At 40.3% G+C, this 18692-nt stretch overlaps 1 protein-coding gene across 10 annotated transcripts in view; it reads right to left on the minus strand.

Moving 5' to 3' along the window:
- Positions 1-18692, minus strand: part of LOC143924202 (germinal-center associated nuclear protein-like) — a 69096-nt gene that overhangs the window by 23677 nt on the left and 26727 nt on the right. The window contains exons 1-5 of one of the 10 annotated variants that reach the window (XR_013261846.1): positions 18060-18083; positions 5056-5341; positions 1951-2194; positions 1516-1777; positions 517-667 (exon numbers count right to left, since the gene is read on the minus strand). The exons of 3 other annotated variants lie outside the window; for them this stretch is intronic. The gene's annotated coding sequence lies outside the window, so the exon portion shown is untranslated. Of the gene's footprint in view, positions 1-516; positions 668-1515; positions 1778-1950; positions 2195-5055; positions 5557-9154; positions 9555-18059; positions 18084-18692 lie in introns of those variants that run through there. 6 more of the 10 variants (XR_013261845.1, XR_013261843.1, XR_013261844.1 and 3 more) reach the window with 6 other exon arrangements.

The following is an 18692-nucleotide window of genomic DNA, read 5'->3' on the forward strand; positions in this document are numbered from 1 at the left end:
GTGATTGGCACCATAGATTGTAGACTCTATAACTTTCACAAAGACCAAATAATATATACTAATGTGGGTTATTTTTACCAAAGATATGTAGCAGTATAAATTTTGGCCAAAATTTATGAAGAAAAATTACTAATTAGCAAAAATTTATGACAGAAACGAAGAAAAAGGCATTTTTTTCACAAAATTTATGTTTTATTTTATTTATAGCACAAAAAATAAAAAGCCCACTAGTGATTAAATACCACTAAAAGAAAGCTCTATTTGTGTGGAAAAAAGGACGCAAGTTTCATATGGATACTGTGTTGGATGACTGAGTAATTGTCATTCAAAGTGTGAGAGCGCTGAAAGCTGAAAATTGGTCTGGTCAGGAAGGGGGTGTAACTGCACTGTACTGAGGTGGTTAAACACTACAATAAGTAACATTTGACAGCTAAACTACACTGTTGACTTCGGTGGCAGGAGTAGTAATGGAATATTCAGAGATTAGGACATGTTGAGTTGAGTGCGATTACTCACCAGCAGTAGTCTTTGTGATGTAGGAGCGCTGAACCTTATTGAGTTACATTAGAATGTGGTGGGTGGTTTGCAGTCATGGAGGCTGTTCAACTTTTGATGGAGGTGTACCGAAGGAATATGTTGGTGCCGAAATAGAAAATACGGGATGCACCTAGCCAAAAGCCGAAAATGACAGTTTAAAAAAAAAAAAAAAAAATTGTATTATATTCGACTTTTTAATTAATCTCATCAATTTAAATTAATATGAATTTATTGTTGGCCATTATTGGCACCTTTAGTGCAAGAAAAATGCAGTCTGCAGTCTCTGACCAGCTCTTGTATCATGTGTGCAATCTCTTTCTTAAACTTTAACACATTGCTAATAGTATTAGCAGAATTTCAATTTGGTGCACCTCTAGCAGACATGATACAAGTGATGTTCAGAGACTGCAGACATAGTACAGGAAATGGTCAGAGACTACAGGCATGATACAAGAGATCAATGCAGCTTCACCAGTGCCCATCAGATGCAGCCTCACCAGTGCCTAGATCACGCAGAGCAGTGACCTCCCACTGTGTCACGGAACTGGATTTAAATTGCCTGGGCCAGACAACCGCAGAAACAAAGTCCTGCTTCCTATAATAAACATCACCCCGATTCAATTTTCCAGCATTGGATCAGTGTGCCGTCTATCACATAAGGCGGGACTTTGTTATAGCAGCTGCTGAACAATTCAGCTCTGGCACAGGGAGAACACTGCTTTGTGTCACAAGGTAGAGGAGGAGGGAGGGGAAGACTTTGACTGGGGCGTGCAAGGATGACATCCCCGCAATGTGCAGCACCCGGGGCAGACTTTCCCCATTTCAGTGCCATTATCGGCACCTTTGTTTCTTTCTGCCGAAATTTCGATGCACCTCTACCTTCAGGTATACTTTAAGGCAAAGTTTTTAGCAAAAGAAAATGCTATTCAGCCAAAGATTAAATCTACTTTAGAAGCAGTAAATATGGCAGTGATTTACCTGAGAATATCTCCCTTGTTAGGTTGAGGAGAACACTGTAACCCCTGAACTCTGGCTCACAGGGACAAGTCTCCCCACGATTAAGCAGGTCTTGGTACATCTCCTTCAAGCTCTACAGACATTTTGTCAAGTTATCATTGTTGATCCATGGTTCAAAGGTTGACATAGGCTCTTCACAGTTCATATGCACAATGGATGTGAAATCGCATACACTTTTCCATTACATAGTCACAGGGTCACACAAGTGCTGCTGTGTGATGTCCTATAAGAAAACATACCATCTAAATCATCAAGAGATTTTTCTATGTTCCAAAATCCTCAAAGGAAACATGTAATGAAAAATAGAATTAAACCTATAAAAATGCTTATAGGTAGGATTTTTTATGACAGTCAAGACCCTATTGATCTGAAAAAAATGGAGTTGGTGATATTTACTTATGCGGTCACAACGTGTTCTCTGAAAATCTTAGTCCATTCTTAGCTTTCGAATTCCTCATGTTCGGTTCCACACAAAATCATACCAATCTCTGTAATTGTTCTCCCCCTTATCCATGATATAAGTAACCAGATAATTCATTGTCATGCACAGCACAGGCAAAGGGCGGAGTTCATGCGGGAGTGGTTCCTCCTGTCCAGCTGAAGAACGACTATACACTTTAATGGCAGTAGTGTGGTCAATCTAAGGAAATAAAAATGTGCACAGTATGCAAGTTATACCTTTATTTAGTACCAAGTTCAACTTTTAAACATAACTAAACCAGTTAGGCTTTGTGCACACAGCCATACAATGCACAGAGTCTACGTAATGACGTTCCTAGTACCTGCTGTCACCACATACAGCCGTCTATTGAGATGCTATAGAAGAGGTGGCTGTCCGCAATTGTGTGCCAGGGTTTGCATTAAGCACTTACATGTATGATATATGCTCCGAATGCACACTACCTTCATTCAGAACATATGTCAGTGCCTATGTGGATGCTTCACACAACCCTTGATACACAACTGCATATAGCCACCTGATCTAAGGCTTTTTAACAGGCAGATGCATGTGGCAGCAGCGGGTAACAGGACAATCATTACACAGCCCCTATACAGTTGTGCATGAAGCTTTAGCCATTTATTTCTACTTCAGATTAGTTAACCTCCCTGATTTCAACACCACATAATCCTAATATAGAAACTAACTCCTTTTATCATAAAACCACCAACAGACCTCTGTAACTGCCAATATTATTTCAACCATACCTTCCCCTAAAGCAATTGGCCCCACTCTGGAACATAAAAATCCCACAAGTAAATGGGTTTTAAAGGGTGAACCCCACATCAAAAAAACAAACGGTGTGGGGTCCCGCAGATCCCATCTCACAAACTCCACCCCCCCCCCATATGTGAATAAGTATAAGTGTACATAGCACCCCTACTCATTCACAGGGGGAAAAAAACTAAAAATAATAAATGTAGGGTAAATACGTTTTTGACAAGTTCCTTATTAAAAAAAGAAAAAAAAAATCATAAAAAATACACACAGGGCACTGGCTTCCCCGTCTGACAATTCCCCTGACTCCCACCATGCTCCAGTCATCAGGTTGCTCCACCCATTAGTGAATTTTGCAGCAGAGCTGCCAGTTTATATGTATATCTATCAGATCACCTTCTGGGGAATCAGAAAGGAATTTGTTCACTGCTCTTGGAGCAAGTTGAATCATGCTTTATTGGGTTTTTCCCATGGATCAACTGTGTATATAGGATGGTATATATATGGATTTTCTCTGTCCGTGTGTTCTTGGTTGAACTAGAACAGTGATGGTGAACCTTGGCACCCCAGATGTTTTGGAACTACATTTCCCATGATGGTGCATGAACACCATGGGAAATGGTGTTTTAAAACATCTGGGGTGCCAAGGTTCACTATCACAGAATTAGAAGGACTCAATTTATTTTTTCAAACTATGCAACTATGTAGACAATCCAAAAAGTGGTGTCAAAATCAAAATGGCAGTGGTTCGGTAACACTGCTTGACAGGTTACCAAATTAAACAGCTGGAGCAACTGAGAGTAATCATTAGGGGACTCAGCTCAGCACCTCTAAGCTCCCAGAACAGCCACGGCCTTGACTTTCCATAGTGGTGGACCTAAGACTTACTGTGGTCCAAGCCAGGTAGAAGAGAAAAGCATAGGGGACATGTTCCACTCCCATCCTGCAATCTTGACGCTCTAAGGCAGGGATCCTTAAACTACGGCCCCCCAGCTGTTGCCAAACTACACATCCCATGAGGCATTGTAAAACTGACATTCACAGACATGACTAGGCATGATGGGAATTGTAGTTCCTGAACATCTGGAGGGCCATAGTTTGAAGACCCATGCTCTAAGGGATTTTCAGGGACATGGCTCCTCCAGATTGGTGGACCATAGTCCTGGGCCTGTACAGCACCCGGCCATGTGCCTAGGTAAGCCCTTAAAGAAGAGTTCAGTGGTTAACATTACATGCCAGCCCTGCTTCTACCTAGATCAGTGATGGCAAACCTATGGCATGCGTGCCACAGCTGGCACGTCAAGCCCTCCCTGTCGGCACGCCAGGGGAATCCCCCAGCCAGGCAGTCACTTGCACTGACGTTGCAGGCAGGGAGGAGCCGGCTCTCTTCCTTGCTTCATTCCTTTCTGCAGGTACCAGCTCCCCCTGCTCCAGGACGACTTTGGTTCAGTCTGTCCTAGTGCAGCCTGTGAAAAAGAGAAGGGGGAGGGGCGGTGCTGGGAGCTGATTTTCCATGGGGAGAGGTGCAATGGCTGCTAGCTGGCATCCAGGCGGCGGGGATATCGAGGAGTGGCTGGATGTCGGGGATTCCTTCAATGCTGTCTGGGGAGAGCTGGACGATGAGGCAATAGAAAGGTAAGGAGGAGGGTGGATCCTCCGATCTACATTGTACTGTGTGGGGGCATGTTAGTAGTGCAGGAAGCATGTGTCATGTACAGTAGGTGAGTGTAATGGTCAGGTAGGTGAGTGCATGTGTCATGTAGGTGAGTGTAATGGTCAGGTAGGTGAGTGTAATGGTCAGGTAGGTGAGTGTAATGGTCAGGTAGGTGAGTGTAATGGTCATGTAGGTGAGTGCATGTGTCATGTAGGTGAGTGCATGTGTCATTTAGGTGAGTGTAATGGTCATGTAGGTGAGTGTAATGGTCAGGTAGGTGAGTGCATGTGTCATGTAGGTAAGTGCATGTGTCATGTAGGTGAATGCAATGGTCAGGTAGGTCAGTGTATGTTGCACAGTGCATTCTGCATTCTTTTTGGTCCCTTAGGGCTCATTCAAAGCTGGCAGGTTTAATTCTGTGTTGGCACTTTGAAAGAAATAAGTTGGTTTTGCGTCGCGGTTTGGGCACTCGGGTTCAAAAAGGTTCGCCATCACTGGCCTAGATGGATCCAGGTACAGCCCTTCAGGGCAAAACCAAGAAGTAGCCAATCCTGGAAGCCACAAAAACATGCCTCAGTGGCACTGCAGCAACTAAAGCTTGCTAGAAAAAACAAAACAAAAAAAAACACACCTGCAAAAGAGAAACCGGAAAGGAGTTGCTTCTCACATAGCAGAAAGAATACATCTGTTTACCCAAGGACACTGAGGAATGCTGGGGAGTAGTTATACTGAACCACAGCTTTTGTTAGCAAGTGAAAAGGAGAAGCACAACCCTATGTACTTGAATACTTCTCCCAAGTCCCATAAAGTATATGCTGGTGGTGCGTCTCCCTTGAATCTTTCTTTTTAAGGGCACATATCTGGACAGGTTCCTACAAACACGTTTGCTTGATCAAGCTCTGTCCTCTTCACTCTAGCTACAAAAAAACAAAAAACAAAACAACATACAAGTGTTTACAAATGGAATAAAACAATTCTTGACCTGTCTTGTAACAAGGAGACTTTTTGAAACGGTTTAAATGTTTTTCATTTTTCCCGTGTATAGTAAGAATAATAAGTGTGGCAAAGAGTTAAATTATTTATCTCATAGGACAAAAACTGCATCTGTGGGGTCTGCTTCCTGTCAGATACAGTGGGGCAAAAAACTATTTAGTCAGCCACCAATTGTGCAAGTTCTCCCACTTAAAAGGATGAGAGAGGCCTGTAATTGTCATCATAGGTTTACCTTAACTATGAGAGACAAAATGTGGAAACAAATCCAGAAAAATCACATTGTCTGAATTTTTTTAAGAATTTTTTTTCAAATTCTGGTGAAAAATAAGTATTTGGTCACCTACAAACAAGCAAGTTTTCTGGCTCTCACAGACCCGTATCTTCTTCTTTAAGAGGCTTCTCTGTCCTCCACTCATTACCTGTTTGAACTGGTTATCAGTATAAAAGACACTTGTCCACAACCTCAAACAGTCACACTCCAAACTCCACTATGGTGAAGACCAAAGAGCTGTCGAAGGACACCAGAAACAAAAAATTGTAGACCTGCATCAGGCTGGGAAGACTAAATATGCAATAGGCAAGCAGCTTGGTGTGAAGAAATCAACTGTGGGAGCAATAATTATAAAATGGAAGACATACAAGACCACTGATGATCTCCCTCGATCTGGGGCTCCACGCAAGATCTCACCCCATGGGGTCAAAATGATCACAAGAATGGTGGGCATAAATCCCAGAACCACACGGGAGAACCTAGTGTATGACTCATCGTGTTTGGAGGAGAGAGAATTCTGAGTTGCAAAGAAAACCATACCTACTGTGAAGCATGGGGGTGGGAACATCAGGCTTTGGGGCTGATTCTCTGCAAAGGGAACAGGACGACTGATCTGTGTACATGAAAGAATGAATGGGGCCATATCTCTTGAGATTTTTAGTGCAAACCTCCTCCCATCAGCAAGGGCATTGAAGATGAAACGTGGCTGGATCTTTCAGCATGACAATGATCCCAAACACACAGCCCGGGCAACAAAGGAGTGGCTTTGTAAGAAGAATTTCAAGGTCCTGGAGTGGTCTAGCCAGTCTCCAGATCTCAACCCCATAGAAAATCTTTGGAGGGAGTTGAAAGTCCGTGTTGCCCAGCGACAGCCCCAAAACATCACTGCTCTAGGAGATCTGCATGGAGGAATGGGCCAACACACCAGCAACAGTGTGCGACAACCTTGTGAAGACTTACATAAAACGTTTGATCTCGGTCATTGCCAACAAAGGATATATAACAAAATATTGAGATGAACTTTTGATATTGAGCAAATACTTATTCTCCCAGCATAATTTGCAAATAAATTATTTCAAAAATCAGACAATGTGATTGTCTGGATTTGTTTCCACATTTTGTCTCTTATAGTTGAGGTATACCTATGACGACAATTACAGGCCTCTCATCTTTTTTAAGTGGGAGAACTTGCACAATTGGTGGCTGACTAAATACTTTTTTGCCCCACTGCAAGTCCCAGGTGAGATTTTTAGGAACGGGTTAACATCCCAGAGGGTCTGCTCTATCCCAAAATAGACATGCATTTTCACCATTCTACACAAAAAATAGCTTAACCACCGGGCACTTAAACCCCCTTCCTAACCAGACCAATTTTCAGCTTTCGGTGCTCTCACAATTTGAATGACAATTAGTCATGCAACACTGTACCCATATGAAATGTTTGTCCTTTTTTTCACACAAACAGAGATTTCCTTTTTTGGTGGTATTTAATCATTATTTTTTGTGCTATAAATCAAAAAATAAATAAATAAATAAAGACAAATTCAGTAAAAAAAAAAAAAAAAAAATTCTGTTAAAATTTATTGCAGAGTATTGGCAGAGCATTGCATAGTACTGGCAGAATATGGGCAGTGAGCAGTGCTGTGGGTTGGATCTGTAGTGCCCAAAGCACTGCAAACAATCTCTCCCTTTCTCCTATCACGATCTGCACAGAAAAAAATAAAAATCGCAGAGGCAATCAAATACCATTTAGGAAAAAAGATGGGGAGGAAGTCTGGTTGCCAGAACAGATTGCTGATGTGTTTGGCGATTTTTACTCCTCACTGTATAATTTGAATTTGAGGGCATCAGATCAGGCAAAGATAAATGAATATATAAGCTCAAGTGGAATGCCGTGCCTGATAAGCACTGCATGGGAGGAGATGGAATCGCCAATCGCACTAGATGAGGTACAAAATACGATAAAACAGGTAAAAAGTGGGAAAGCACCTGGCCCAGATGGATTTTCAGCCCAGTATTATAAGATGCTTATGCCGGAATTATGCCCATATATGGTTAAATTGTTCAATGAAATAGGAGACATATCGACTTTCCACTCATAAACAGCTAATGCTAGAATTACAGTTATACAGAAAGAAGGCAAAGACCCGAAACAATGTGGAAGTTATAGGACAATATCTCTGCTGAATGCGGATCTGAAAATATTCAGTAAAATAATAGCCTTGAGGATACAACAGTATTTCCCTTCTTTGATTCACCAAGACCAAGTGGAATTTGTTCCAACAAGAGAATCAAGAGACAATACTATCAAGGCCTTAAACTTAATGCATACAGCCAACTCCACCGAGACCCCCTGCATATTTTTAGGAACAGATGCAGAGAAGGCTTTTGACCGGGTAGGGTGGGGTTCATGTTCTCGGTACTCCGACATATAAAGTTAGGGGGGAAAATGATAGGCTGGATAGCAAGTTTGTATGAAAAACCAACAGCTCAAGTAAGAGTAAATGGAGTGGTATCTTCATCTTTTCCGATAACAAATGGGACCAGACAGGGATGTCCACTGTCCTCTTTGTTAATCGCGTTGACCCTCGAACCACTGTTATGCAGAGTAAAGCTTAACAGGGATATCCAAGGAATAACTATAGGAGGAATCCATAATAAAGTGGCAGCATATGCAGATGATATGCTTTTTACAGTGACGAATACAACAATTTCGCTCCCAAATCTATTTAAGGAAATTGAGGCATACAGTATACTATCCTACTTTAAAAGAAACTGTTCCAAGTCAGAAGCCTTGATGATAGCAGTCCCAGAGAAAATGATGAGATTAATAAAATTTCATTATAAATTTAAATGGACGGATCAAGGCCTGAAATATTTAGGAATAATGATTGCAAAAGACCCCAATAAAATATATGAATTACATTTTGTGCCAGCATTGAAGATGGTACGTGGATGCCTGGAGAGATGGCATAGGGGAATACACTCCTGGTTTGGAAGAAATAATATAATTAAGATGAATATTCTGCCAAAACTCCTGTACCTCCTCCAGGCAATCCCAATTCTAATGCCAAAAATCAGAATTGTGCGAGGTATAAATTAAGATCCGCTTAATAATAGCCAACATCCCAACATGAAATACTATAGAAGTTTTCCCCTTAAAAAAGGCGGGACTTTTTAGGCATAGACTGTGACACCAATTAATTTGGTAAAAATATATAAAAAAATAATTTTATTTCAACATAGAAAGAAGAAACAAAGAATAATACATTAACATACATTTCCGAACAGGAGAAAGGGACACATTACTTCCTCCATGTGCATATATTTATAGAACCAGAAAACATTTGCTTCCTACATCTTATTCCGAAGGAACAGACTTCTATGACATTGTATATAGGCGTATTCAAAGCATTCTACAAACAAGGTCAAATTGCGTTAATACTGTGCATCCAATGTAACCTACGCGTTACGGAGTTATCTTGCTCCTTCTTCAGGGATGATCCATTTTAGCACACTTAAATTTACAAAATAGTAGAATCTATAAAAAAAACATAAGAAATAATTATATATTAGAGGTCGACCGATATATCGGCCGGCCGATATATCGGCCGATATTTGCCGTTTTTTAAATAATCGGCATCGGCCGATTTGAGCTGATAAAAAGCCGATTTAGAACTACAGCGGGACTTTTCTATTACAGAAGTCATTTCAGTCAGTGTAAGTTGCCTGAGTCGTCATAGAAACCCTTTCCTCCTCTCTGGGCAGACTGCCAAGAAAAGAACAGAAAGATACAATGTTTACACTTGAATGAATGAAGTCATCTCTGTGTGTAGAAGTTCTCAGTTTAACCATTTAAAGACTAAATCTTTTCTGACACTTGTTGCTTACAAGTAAAAATCCTGTATTTTCTGCCAGAAAATCACTTAGACCCCCCCAAAAATTATATATATTTTTTTAGCAGAGATCCTAGGGAATAAAAATAGCGGTTGTTGCAATATTTTATGTCACACGGCATTTGCACAGAGGTCTTTCAAATGCATTTTTTTTTAGGAAAAAAATACACTATTTAAAAAATAAAAATAAAATAAAAACAGTAAAGTTAGCCCATTTTTTTTTTCGTCCAAAAGTTTTGACTACCTGTTTTTATTTAATATATAGGTTTTTTTTTTTTTTATCTAAATCATACATACAAGTAACTGATTGGAGGTTTGTTTTGTTTAATAAATGTTTAAATGTAAGAAATTTTCTATATCACTTATGAAGGCTGCTTTCACAGTGGAGCGGGCAGGCGTTGATGGTAAAACGCAAGTTTTAGCGGCTCTTTACCATCATTTTGCTATTTGGCTGCTAGTGGGGCACATATAACCCAGCTAGCGGCCAAGGAAGAGGTTAAATGCGCCCATGAAGCACTGCTGCCAAATCGCATTGCATGCGCTTCAGCAGTGGTGCCCATTCATATCAATGGGCAGGAGTGGTGGAGGAGCGGTATACACCACTCCAAATGTGCTGCTTGCAGGACTTTTTTTTTAAGATCCTGCCAGCGCATCGCCTCAGTGTGAAAGCACTCTGTCTTTCACACAGACTGCAGGGGAGCCATTTTACAGGCGCTATTTTTAGCCCAAAAGCGCCTGAAAAACGCCCCAGTGGGAAAGGTGTGTTAGATCAAGGGGGATTAAAAAATAAAATAAAAAAGGAAAAAAATTATTAAATAAAATAAAATCGGCCTAACATATCGGCCCAAAAAAAATCGGCATCATATATCGGCTATCGGCCGCCATGATTTCTAAATATCGGCATCGGCATCGGCCAGAGAAAAACCCATATCGGTCGACCTCTATTATATATACGTACAATTTCAAAAAAACAAAAAAACACAACGCACCACTAAAACGTATAAACCTATATATACGATCTTCACTCCAAGATGCAGGTCTAGGCTCATAATGAGGGGGAGATGTTTTACCACCTTCTTGGATGGGAACCGGGACCGCAGTGATAGGCGGACTGTAAGGGAGGAGGTGTACAATTAAAAGTAAATGCATGTCAAATTTTCACATGCCTATATTTTAAATGAGTATTGCATGTATTTTACTGCAGCACCAATAATGGCAGATAGAGGTTCTATATGTTAACCCTCTTGTATGACATCCGTCATTACATTTGTACTAAGAGGGAAACACCCCTAGGGAAAGGGGGGAACTTTATCTAAAAAAAGCTATTTCATAGTAATCATTCCTAAAGATAATAATATTGCAAAATCTTTTAAAAATCTTACCCAAAAGCGTTTCATAGAGTAGTCTGCTGTGTCCCGAAGAGAAAACACCCGAGATTCCTATGTTAGAATTGTTAAAATGAGATGCCCAAATGTTGCAACTCTTTTAGATGTTTAAGGCAATCTATTTGGCTTAAAGTCGCCACAATCTCTCTGTAGTCCAAGGGTTTTGGTGCTATGGGAGAAAAAAATTCCCCCCAGAGACGTGTCAGGTCCAGCCTAAAATGGGAAGGACAGTTATATCCGTTAATTCCCCTTCATTTTTCCATAAGTCACCTCCTCCATGGCCATTGCAGACTGGTAACAGACTGCTCCTGGCCCATTTAAGTATCTCACCGCCCCACCTCCTTCCCTCCCCTTCCAGGTGAAGTAAATATTACTCACCTGTGAGTCCTATCACCCAAGCGCGGTCCCCTGGGTGTGCGGCGCACGATGTTGCCCCATGCCCACATCCAAAATGGCGCCGTGGGAGGAGTGACGTCATGCGTCACGCTCCCACCGACACGCATGCGCAGATCGTACCTTAGCCCTGGAGTTGGCCAGACAGTGTTGTTCACTAAACTACATCCCCCAGGAAGCACAGCGCCAGCAACAGTGTCAGCAACTGCACATTCATGTAGGATGTGTAAACGCATTTAACCTCACGTTTGTCCGAGATGTCTATAGGGCGAACGTGGGTGGAAAACCTAGGGAGACAGAGAAACGGGAAGCTGGGGTGATCAGACCCACATCCCATTTCTGTTACAGGTATACTGATGAGCGAGAAAAAAGGCCACCATGGGGGAAAAACAAAAGGTACCTGCCAACCAAGGGCAGGCTTCTCCCCTCCATAGTGGCCTTAGCGTGCCGGGATCCCATCCAGAAGAGCCCCATGGTGTTCAAAGAGCCAAAATTCACCTAATCAAGGGGGGAGGAACAGTACATAAAAATAAAAAAAAGGGGGAAGAAAAGGAAAAGAAAAAGCTGTTATATTTTAATATTCTCATATATCACTTTTCTATACCCCCTGATACAAAACCTTCCAGAAATGGTCTATAGTTTGTCGCTTCATTGAGGCCGGGAAACTTAGTAGCTTGTAACTGAAAAATCCATTTTAGTTCTCTCTGCAATAACACCTTATTCCAATCTCCCCCTCTTTCATTGGGGTACACTCTATCCAACGCCATAAATCTAACCCTGGGAGGGGTGCCTCCATATAAGGAGATAACATGCCTTCCCAGGGGTAGATCTGGAATAGCTTTTTTCATACTCCATGTGTGAATAGGGATTTAGGTTTTTTCGCCCTTTCTTCTAAATTGCCCTCTTGTATGAATAAAAGTTTTTCAATATCAAGGCTGTCAATTAAGTCAGCCTGATCATCGTTTTCATCGAGGAGAGAGACCAGTAAGTTGATCGCATTTTCCTCCTCCTTACTCAATTGTTTATCTGAATCAGATGTCTTGTTATACATATTTTTTAAAAGAAGTTTTCTTATAAAGAGGTTGAGGTCCCTTATTACCTCAAATTTATTCAAATTTTCATTTGGGCAGAATCCCAGACCCTTCAGAAGTACTTCTGTTTCTAGATTGGTTAAAGTGTAAGAAGATAAATTAATTATATTCATCTGTGTGTTCAAAGGAATCATAGAGTGATTTATGTGGTTGTCGGCACATACGCCATTTTGTTCCCTTTGATTATATTTGAGCTCGGGCGGCTTGGAAAAGAAGAAGAGAAAAAGATAGGTGCCATAGGGGTGGAGTTCGTGTCTCTGCGATCAGTGTATTGTCGTAAGTTAGTGCAATCTTGTGCCTCTTCACAGGGGGAAATAGAAGAAAGTTCTACAGAGATCTCTCTCTGTAAATTACCTGTCACCGAAAGATTAGATGTGCCCGAAGTCTGTGAGATCGGTGTTGGATGTGTGTTGTGTCCTCGTAGTGATTTATTTACTGATTGATCTTGTGGGTCTTAGTGGTGTCTTTGTCTAATTAATGTCTTTTACTTCAAAGGAGGGGAATATCTGGACTCGAAGTCCGAACGGATTTATATCCTCTCTAATGTAGTTTTCAAAAGAGTCTATATGCCAATGCAGTGATGACTTTTTTTCTAACAACTTATTTAAACGAAAAAATAAGGTGGTAAGATCGGACTCAAGCCGTTCAGTTTGACCAAAATTTGTCAAATAGCCTGCCATTCGCGTGTCCCAGTCTTTGCCCCTAAAGTTCGCCATCTTATGGAAGAGGAAAAAAAAAAAAAAAAAAAAAAAGGGGGGGGGGGGGAGGGGGAAAGAAGGAGGAAGGGACTATAATTCTATCCCTCCTACCCTCCATCTCCTCCTTGCATTGAAAAATGTACGCATATAGCCCAAAAATAGGGGCTTAATATTTCTTATAATATATAACTCAAGTATTAAATTATAATTTTATGTTACAAAAAATATATATTATAAGCGGTATACCTCAATTATCCGGGGAAAGGATTGGCATTTGCTGCCCAAAAAGATAAAAATCAGAATTGTGCGGGGTATAAATTAAGATCCGCTTAATAGCCAACATCCCAACATGAAATACTATAGAAGTTTTCCCCTTAAAAAAGGCGGGACTTTTTAGGCATAGACTGACACCAATTAATTTGGTAAAAATATATTTAAAAAATTATTTTATTTCAACATAGAAAGAAGAAACAAAGAATAATATATTAACATACATTTCCGAACAGGAGAAAGGGACACATTACTTCCTCCATGTGCATATATTTATAGAACCAGAAAACATTTGCTTCCTACATCTAATTCCGAAGGAACAGACTTCTATGACATTGTATATAGGCGTATTCAAAGCATTCTACAAACAAGGTCAAATTGCATTAATAGTGTGCATCCAATGTAACCTACGCGTTACGGAGTTATCTTACTCCTTTTTCAGGGATGATCCATTTTAGCACACTTAAATTTACAAAATAGTAGAATCTATAAAAAAAAAAACATAAGAAATAATTATATATACGTACAATTTAAAAAAAAAAAAAAGGGGGGGGGGGGAAGAAAAGGAAAAGAAAAAGCGGTTATATTTTAATATTCTCATATATCACCTTTCTATACCCCCTGATACCAAACCTTCCAGAAATGGTCTATAGTTTGTCACTTTCATTGAGGCCAGGAAAGTGAAGTTTGTCACTTCATTGAGGCCAGCTTGTAACTGAAAAATCCATTTTAGTTCTCTCTGCAATAACATAGAAAAGTGATATATGAGAATATTAAAATATAACAGCTCTTTTCCTTTTCTCCCCCCCCCCCTTTTTTTTTATGTACTGTTCCTCCCCCCTCGATTAGGTGAATTTTGGCTCTTTGAACACCATGGGGCTCTTCTGGATGGGATCACGCTAAGGCCACTATGGAGGGGATAAGCCTGCCCTTGGTTGGCAGGTACCTTTTGTTTTTCCCCCCTGATGGCCTTTTTTCTCGCTCATCGGTATACCTGTAACAGAAATGGGATGTGGGTCTGATCCCCCCAGCTTCCCGTTTCTCTGTCTCCCTAGGTTTTCCACCCACGTTCACCCTATAGACATCTCGGACGAACGTGAGGTTAAATGGGTTTACACATCCTACATGAATGTGCAGTTGCTGACACTGTTGCTGGCGCTGTGCTTCCTGGGGGATGTAGTTTAGTGAACAACACTGTCTGGCCAACTCTGCGCATGCGTGTCGGTGGGAGCGTGACGCATGACGTCACTCCTCCCACGGCGACATTTTGGATGTGGGCATGGGGCGACGTCGTGCGCCGCACACCCAGGGGACCGCGCTTAGGTGATAGGACTCACAGGTGAGTAATATTTACTTCACCTGGAAGGGGAGGGAAGGAGGTGGGGCGGTGAGATACTTAAATGGGCCAGGAGCAGTCTGTTACCAGTCTGCAATGGCCATGGAGGAGGTGACTTGCTGAGAGATACAATTGAAGGTAAGGAAATATATATATTTTTTTTATGTCGGTCTGTAATGCAGCCTTATGGAAAAATGAAGGGGAATTAACGGATATAACTGTCCTTCCCCTTCCCATTTTAGGCTGGACCTGACACGTCTCTGGGGAGAATTTTTTTCTCCCATAGCACCAAAACCCTTGGACTACAGAGAGATTGTGGCGACTTTAAGCCAAATAGATTGCCTTAAACATCTAAAAGAGTTGCAACATTTGGGCATCTCATTTTAACAATTCTAACATAGGAATCTCAGGTGTTTTCTCTTCGGGACACAGCAGACTACTCTATGAAACGCTTTTGGGTAAGATTTTTAAAAGATTTTGCAATATTATTATCTTTAGGAATGATTACTATGAGATAGCTTTTTTTAGATAAAGTTCCCCCCTTTCCCTAGGGGTGTTTCCCTCTTAGTACAAATGTAATGACGGATGTCATACAAGAGGGTTAACATATAGAACCTCTATCTGCCATTATTGGCGCTGCAGTAAAATACATGCAATACTCATTTAAAATCTAGGCATGTGAAAATTTGACATGCATTTACTTTACTTGTACACCTTCTCCCTTACAGTCCGCCTATCACTGCGGTCCCGGTTCCCATCCAAGAAGGTGGTAAAACATCTCCCCCTCATTATGAGCCTAGACCTGCATCTTGGAGTGAAGATCGTATATATAGGTGGTGCGTTTTAGTGGTGCGTTGTGTTTTTTTTTTTTTTTTTTTTTTTAATTGTACGTATATATAATTATTTCTTATGTTTTTTTATAGATTCTACTATTTTGTAAATTTAAGTTGCTAAAATGGATCATCCCTGAAGAAGGAGTAAGATAACTCTGTAACGCGTAGGTTACATTGGATGCACAGTATTAACGCAATTTGACCTTGTTTGTAGAATGCCTTGAATACACCTAATATACAATGTCATAGAAGTCTGTTCCTTCGGAATAAGATGTAGGAAGCAAATGTTTTCTGGTTCTATAAATATATGCACATGGAGGAAGTAACGTGTCCCTTTCTCCTGTTCGGAAATGTATGTTAATATATTATTCTTTGTTTCTTCTTTCTATGTTGAAATAAAATTATTTTTTTATATATTTTTACCAAATTAATTGGTGTCACAGTCTATGCCTAAAAAGTCCCGCCTTTTTTAAGGGGAAAACTTCTATAGCAATTCTAATGCCATGGAAATTTTTTAGAACTATACAAACATTATTCATGAAATTTATATGGGCAGATAAACAACCAAGGATAAGGAGGACACTATTAACATTACCGAAACAATACGAGGGGACTGGCAACACCGGACATATATAAATATTATCAGGCAATACATTTAGGCCGACTGTTGGACTGGTGTCGACATGGAGACCAGAAAATATGGGTAAATTTAGAGCAAGCACAATGTAGGGAGCTTTTACATAGAGCACCTTGGTGCTATAGAAACCTGACATCGGATACGAAGTTACATCCTACAATAGGACCCACACTACAGACATGTTACAATCTTAGTTAAGAATAAGATATCGACACAGAATTCCCCCCTAGTCCCTATATTAGGTAATCCCCGATTCATACCAGGTATACAGAAGGGACCTTTCGACAAACTGATTAAAAAAGGAATATATCAAGCCTTGCATTTCATAAAAATGGGCAAATGGCCAACAATGCTGGAGATGATGGATAGAAAAGGTCCCTTCCAATTAGATTTCTGGCAGGCGGCACAACTAGGACATTTAAGTACAGAGATAGCGCCAGAGTTATTAGATCGTGGTTAGACGCCATTTGAGAAACTCTGTATGGAAAAGGAGCCAATTACGCATGTAATTTCTAAAATGTACGCGTTGTTGACTAAACCATTAGAAATTTTTCAGCTACCCTTCTTTCGGAAGTGGGAAATAGACCTAGGAAGGACTTTTTTCTGAGGAGCAGGAGAAAAACATGATACAATCTAGCTTTAAAACAGCGACATGTACAAAATTACAAGAAACTAATTATAAAATCATTTCACAATGGTACAGAACACCAGAAAGACTTCAAAAATATTTCCCCTATACATCAAGTGTTGGAGGTGTCAGAAAGAAGTGGGAAATTTTCTACATATATTTTGGTCATGCCCAAAAATTGAGAAATATTGGAAGGACGTACGAGAGATTATTCAAAAATTTAGTGAAGTAGAAATACGGGAGGACCCAGCGGTATTCCTCTTGCATTTGTCAGATTACGGGGAAAATATATAGGAATTCCATCCTGTGTCACTTGGTAAACTCAGCCGAGGCATGTATAACACTTAGGTGGAAACAGACACAACCTCCTAGTGTGAGCATGTGGCTTAAGAAAGTTGAGGAGGTGAACAGGATGGAAGACCTAATATGGAGAGCTAGGAAAAGAAAAACCTACTTAAAAATATGGACACCATGGAATCTTTATATCTCTTCGGAGGAGGGAAGGAGACAGATTGATGCGATTTAAGGGGGAGGAGGGGGAGATATAGGGGAAGGAGATGAGAACTTCCCCTCTCCACCTCCCCTTCTTGGTCTGTGGGGGTGTTGAGGGGGGTTGTTTTTTTTTGTTTGTTTTTTGTTTTTGGGGAATAACAAGGATGGAATAAAGGGGGGGGGGAGATGAGAAATAATAAGATAACAATAAAACTGTGGCCTGGCTGGGAATAGCGCCAACCCAGGTTATGTGGGACAGAACTCAGAGGGAGGAGTTTCCTCGGCGTTGTCCCCATACATTACCACCAACTTAGTTTTTTTCCTTGGATTTACATATTATACTATAAAAGGGAAGCAAGAGGCAAAGGAAATAGAATGAATTGTTATGTTTTTTTTATTATGTATGAATATGGAAATTTGATGTATGACATTTAGAAAGCCTGTTTATATGAAAAAAAAGGAGAAAAAATAAAGAAATTGAAAAAAATATAAGAATTTGAATGTCCAAATTAAACTGGCAAAAAAAAAAAAAACTAATAATATATACTTTAAGCTACCTTGTCAGGAATAATAAAATAGCCACAACAGATAAACAGTCTCCACATTTAAGGATTGGTAAGGTGCAATAAAATAATGATTTTTTTTTACTTTTGTTGAGAAAAGAACAAACCCAATTGCATGAATTTTAACAGTGTTTGTAGCAGATCCCTACCTTTTCCTGCGAAGATATAGCTCTCCGTTTCACCAGATCATTGCATACTCCTTCAGAATGGGAGTGACTGGTTCATTATTAACCAGTTGACTGAGCAATTGCTCAGTCATACAACACTGTACGTATAGGAAATATATATTTTTGTACAAATAGGGCTCTCTTTTGGTGGTAGTAAATCACCATTTTTTTATTTTTATTACATTAAAAATGCAAAAAAAAAAAACACACACACACACCACAATATTTTTTACTTTTTTTTTTTTTTTTTTTTTAGAAAACACATGCAAACATTTTTTCCCCCGAAATTTGTGCCAATATGTAGTCTGCAACATGTCTATGGTGAAAACGGAAAAAGAAAATCCCACGTCAACATTTTTGAGGACACTAGTATAGTTTTGATCGTGATCAAGATACGGATCTGTACAAAGACTATAATAGTTATGGCGGTGAGCAGCGTTTAGTGTGACTGATAGTTTGGGTGAGAAATCTGCCACTAACTGACACTGGCTGTAAGGGACACTGACTAACACTTACAGTGGCTATAAAAAGTCTACACACCCCTGTTAAAGCGGGATTCCGCTCTTTTTTTTTTTCTTACCTGTGTTACAGGTGGGCGACTGCTACCTTCGCTTA

The sequence above is a fragment of the Lithobates pipiens genome, unplaced genomic scaffold (genome assembly GCF_037356315.1).
Source record: "Lithobates pipiens isolate NorthernLeopardFrog02 unplaced genomic scaffold, aLitPip1_a1.2 Scaffold_22, whole genome shotgun sequence".
Lineage (NCBI taxonomy): Eukaryota > Metazoa > Chordata > Amphibia > Anura > Ranidae > Lithobates > Lithobates pipiens.